Source organism: Macrotis lagotis, chromosome 2 (assembly GCF_037893015.1).
Source record: "Macrotis lagotis isolate mMagLag1 chromosome 2, bilby.v1.9.chrom.fasta, whole genome shotgun sequence".
NCBI lineage: Eukaryota > Metazoa > Chordata > Mammalia > Peramelemorphia > Peramelidae > Macrotis > Macrotis lagotis.
In genome coordinates this window covers 237,118,993-237,124,283 of record NC_133659.1, presented here as the reverse complement: position 1 = coordinate 237,124,283, position 5,291 = coordinate 237,118,993, and the positions used below count along the sequence as shown (strand labels likewise).

Sequence of the window (5,291 nt, the reverse complement as noted above, 5' to 3'; positions counted from 1 at the left end):
TTTTTTTCATGATTCTGATCCTTTATTGGAATGAGAAGGTCATACCCTTTATACTAAGGGATTCTCTTTAAATTGCCCAACATGGTAAATGCTATGAAACAGACCTAAGAATCAAAGGTATTCAACATGGCTAGAAATACTGCATCCTCAGCAAAGAAAGGAAGAGAATGAAATGGATTGCTTTTGTCCCAAAGTTGTAGGCATTTGTATCTTACTTAGATGATTCTTGTCTTGTCCTTTAAAATATTTTAAAGGAAAAAAGAAATTAAATACCTTTATGGTATATAGACTTGTGTATTATAGAGAATTAAGGTGTTTGCTCTTGTCCCTAACAGTTGTACTGAAAAGCAACTAGAAACACTGGGGTCACCCCAAAGGACTGAACTACAGGTTTGTAGTTTGGCGGGGAAAGGGATAGATAGGTGTGTATAAGAAATGGCTGTGTTAAAAATGACAGTTACTGAAGCTGTGGAAAGTGTATTTTACTACTGCAGCCCTCTTTCCTGTGACCCATAGTGGATTAGATAATCCATGGTTGGGAGGAAATATGAGTGGGAGAGATAGGGAGAGGTGAGAAGAAGGGAGGTGCAGGGGTGGGGTAGGGCAGAAAGAGATGAAATAAAACAGAAACTAGACTTAAACTTCCCACTGAAATGATACTAATTATAAGTACAAGTCTGGAAGCCATGACTATCCAAGATATCTGTGTGGGTAGGTACAAGTCCAAAATGTAGTTAAGAAAGTCCTGGAAAACTGCATATATTTGTGTAAAAATCATAAAGAATAAACTTTAAAAAACAGCTGCAGTAAAAGAAAGCTCAGTCCTGGTCAGGAACAGTGTCTGACTTGTTACCTAAAAAAAAAAAATAGCCCTTTGCTAGTCTATTCACAGAGGATGAGGGGCAATTGCCCTAGAATCCTTCACTATGTATGAACTGTGGAGAGAGGAGGAGGGCAGGGAGGGGTTGAGGCATCATATCTTCCTTTGAAAGTCTGGAACTTAAAACCTTGCCCTGCCTCTCCTTCCTCTTATCTGGGAACAAGGAGGAAATGAGCAGCCTCTGGAGAAGGGCTGGTGTCAGTAGCAAAAGGACAGGCCCCATGGGGCTTAAGAGGGGGAAATGCTGAGGAGGCTTGCAGAGTTACCCAAACAGAAGGGGGTGCCTTGGATCCAAAGAGCCTGAGAATAGTTCCTCCAATGGAGTCCCTCCCCACAGCTGATCCAAGAAGCACGTCCTTGCTCAGGGAAGATCAATGGATGATACAAACATCCAGGATGCAGAACTTGGACCTGCAGGTGGGGCAAGGCACATGGTTGGAGAGCCAGGTTTCTGGGTGCTGCTGGTCCTGGTGGCTGGCAAACCATTTGCCCATGCAGGTCAGACACCACATGGGGCGGCAGTAACACTGCTGGCACTTGCCGGCATCTGATTCCTGGCAGTTCTTCACCAACTTAATGTTGGCCCTCGTCTGCATGCAGCCAATACAGGGCTCTAGCTCCTGGCTGCTGGGGATGGAATAAGGTGGGTTGGTCTTCACCAAGGATGTAAATGTTTCCAGAAACAAGTCACTAAGACTCTGGTGGATGACCACGTTGGCAGCATTGCGAATGGGGGCATGGAGTTTCTCCCTTAGCTCACCATATTCTGTAGAATTCAACGGGATGTCAAAGGTTTTGACAAGAGGATTGATACTGGCCATTTGGATGGTAAGGAACTGCACAGGCAGATTAGAGTCTGGTGAGAGCTCGTGCTGGCGTGACTCAGTCACCGTCAGGTGGATGTCCTGCTTCTGAGCCACATGGATGTGGTAGATGGTCACCTTCATGACCCATGTGTCAGTCACAATCACCCGGGTACCCGGAGCCCCCGTGGCAAACTTGTCGATGCATCGGAACTCAGTGTTGATGGAGTATGCCACCGCTCGCCACCCTGACTGTGGAAGGGCATGGAGCACCAGTGTCCTGGCTAATGGGTGGTGTTCCCACCTGTTCCAGGACCAGTAGTAAGCAACAGTGCAGGTGATGCTGGGAAAGGAGACTGACAGGAGAAGGAATAGCTTCCAGCCTTCTGGAGCCTGGTTGAAATAATACAGTTGCTTTTCAGATGCCGCAAAGCACATACCAAGGTAATAGCCCAGCGGAAGCAGCGAAGGCCACGTCCTCAATGCCCAGACAGACAGACAGCAGGTTCTGCACCGTCAGCCCTGCCGAGTGGAACTCGTTGGGCGTGAAGACGAAGCAGACGGAGAACACGATGTAGGCCAGGGTGAAGGTCACTTCGGGGCTGTCCATGCCGGCCCGCCGGGGGCCCTCTGGCCGCCCAAGGAGGCAGCCCGGCTTGGCGGGCCGCCCGAGGGAGGCAGGAGTGGCGGCTGGCCCAGGCCTGAGGAGCCCCGGCGCCCTCATTTGATTTTCAAAGTCTTTTTTTAAGCTTTGTCATAGCCTGAGCCCAATTTCTGTTTTTCTTGGAGTCTTCAGATGCAGGAGCTTGTGCTTTCTCATCTTCAGAGTGAGTATTTTGATCCTTCTTGGGATCATAGATAATGTATTTCTCAATGGTGTTCCTCTTTTTTCTCTGCTTGCTCATTTTCCCAGCCTATGCCTGTTTTGGGGGTGCTTCCTGAGCATTTGGGACACTCCCACAAGCATCTCAGTGTGTGAGGTTCTGATCTTTCTCCTGGTCTGTGAATGACCATATGCACCCCCCTCTGCCACGGGGCTGAGGTGGGGGGGGGGGGGCTGCTGTTCTATGGGGAGGGCCTAGACTGCCATCAGGACCTGAATGTGTTCAGAGCCCCAGAGTCCTGTTCCAGGGGTGGAGCTCTGCAGTCTCTCTCTCTTCACTCCCCTCCCTAGGTTCAATGGGCTCATGCCCTGGGGGCTCCTGCTTACCAGCTCTGCCTGCTTCTGTTTCCTGAATCTGGGCTGCGGTGGCCATGGTGCTCACTGTGTGCCTTGACAGCTGGGCTTCATGTGCTCTCTCTGGCAGGGGTCCCTCACTGTTCCCTCAATTTGTGCCTGGTGCTCCCTAGGGCATAGCTCAGGAACACCCCCCCCCCCCCCAGCTGCAGCTCCCAGCGCCCTGGGGCTGCCTCCGGGAGGCTGAAGTTCTTTTGCTCTGGCGGGCCACCCCTCTGACCCCGAGGAGCAGAGTCTTTGTGCTCTTTTCCAGGTTACCTTGAGTAGGAGAACTGCCTCCCTGGGTCCCTCTGTGGGTTCTGTCTCTTGAAAATTTAGTTAGAGTCCTTGGTTTGGAAGATTTATGAGAGAGAGCCTAAGACGTGATCAGCTCTTGTCACCATCTTGGTTCTGCCCCCTATACTCCAATTCTTTGAGTTATTTTACATATACAGTAGAAACAGATAAATTAAAATCATTTATTTCACTTTGAAATTTTTTTTCTCATTATTGTAGAGGGCTTACAATCTGCCACTCCTCACTCATGTTTCTCACCCTCTCCTCCCCCAGTGTCTAATCTGGTGTCAAGCTCTGTCTGTTTCACCTTTGCAACATCTCTCTTTTTCTCTTCTAACACAGCTACTATTCTGATGCAGGTCCTCTTCAGTTCTCATTTAGATTATTGCAATAGCATGTTGGTGGATCTGCCTGCCTCAAGTCTTTCCCTACTCCAATCCATCCTCTATTTAACCACCTATGTGATTTTCCTATAGCTCATCAATGACCATATCTCACACAAATACACATAGACAAATGCTCAAATACAATATCAAATACAAATTGCTCTGTTTGGCAAAGAACTTCTAACTTTACAATTTTCTTATATCTACTCCCTGTCACTCACTCTCAATTCAATGACAGTGGCCTCCTGTGCATTCTCCAAACAAGACACTCTATCTCTCAGTTCTGGGTATTTTCTCTGGGTGTTATCCATAAATGTCCCTTCCTCAACTCTGCTACTCAACTACTGATTTCCATGGCTCTTTGGGTTTCATCTAAAATCTCATTTTCTATAAGAAGTCTTTCCTAACCTTTCTTAATTCTAGGATCTTCCCTCTATAAATTATTTCCTATTTATTCTGTAAAAAGCTTGTTTTGTGTATGTATGTATGTATGTATATATATATATATATATATATATATATATATGTATATGTGTGTATATGTTTATAAGTTGTCTTCCCCATGAGATTGTAAACTTCACATGAGCAGGAATTGTCCTTGCTTCCTTTTTGTATCACCAGCACTTAGCAACACTATCTGGAACATAATAGGCACTTAATGTTTATTGATTATTAATACTTAATTTTAATTCTTGAGATACAAGCTCAATAATGTAAAATTGAAGTCAAAAGTCAAGAACAGTTTAATGACTTTTCTTGAATAATTCAAATTATTCTAAAGAACAGTTGGACCACCAGATTTTTACCAACAGTTTATTAGCACTGTCTTACTCTCCATAACCACATATTATCATTTCTATTATTTCTTAAATTCATTTTCAAGAATTAATTATGATAAATTGGAATAATTTTGATGTTTTCTAATAAAACATCAAAGTTGTTTCAGTTTTTATTAATTAGATCATCATTAGTCATTGCTACATTTTTTCTTATGACTGTTGATTATTTATACTTCTAAAAACTTTTTTCATACTTTTTAATCTATAGGAGTTAGGGGCTTATATATTATTTTCTCAATTCCTCTCAAATGTATCTATGAACTTAATGATTTGGAAATTTACAATTTACTAACATCCAAAGTATACAGTCATACTGCAATTTTAGCAACTGGCTCTTGAGAGCTGTCTAGAATACCCTTACTTTGATTTGATTTCCATCTCTCCCCTTTTCTCCAATCTTAATTTCTTTTTTTGTTTGTTGATTTTTAACATTTTTAAACTTTTCATTTCAAATTCTCTCCCTACCCCACCCACTGAGAATCCATTATACATGTAAAGCTATAAAAATATATTAATTATGTGGCAAGAAAGGGAAAAAATATGCTTCAATCTGCACTCAGAGTTTATCAGTTCAGTCTCTGGAGATTAATTGAATTTTTCACCATGAGTCCTTTAGAATTGCTGTAGTTTTGTATTGTTTGGAATAGCTAAGTCTTTCACAGTTGAACATGTTATAATATGCTGCTACTGGTTCTGTTCACTTTCTTTTGTATCAGTTCATATTAAGTTTTCACAAGTTTTCTGAAACCACCAATCTCATCATTTCATGTAACAATGTAACAAATGTAACAATTTCATGTAACAATAACAATTCCATCACAATCATATTCCAAAATTCGTTCACACATTCCCCAAATGATGAGCATCATT

The 5,291-nt window shown here is 43.2% G+C and overlaps 1 pseudogene; it reads right to left on the bottom strand.

The window, feature by feature from the left end:
• Positions 1-1,251: 1,251 nt before the first annotated feature.
• LOC141511490 (E3 ubiquitin-protein ligase TM129 pseudogene) lies at positions 1,252-2,293 on the bottom strand (annotated as a pseudogene).
• Positions 2,294-5,291: the final 2,998 nt, after the last annotated feature.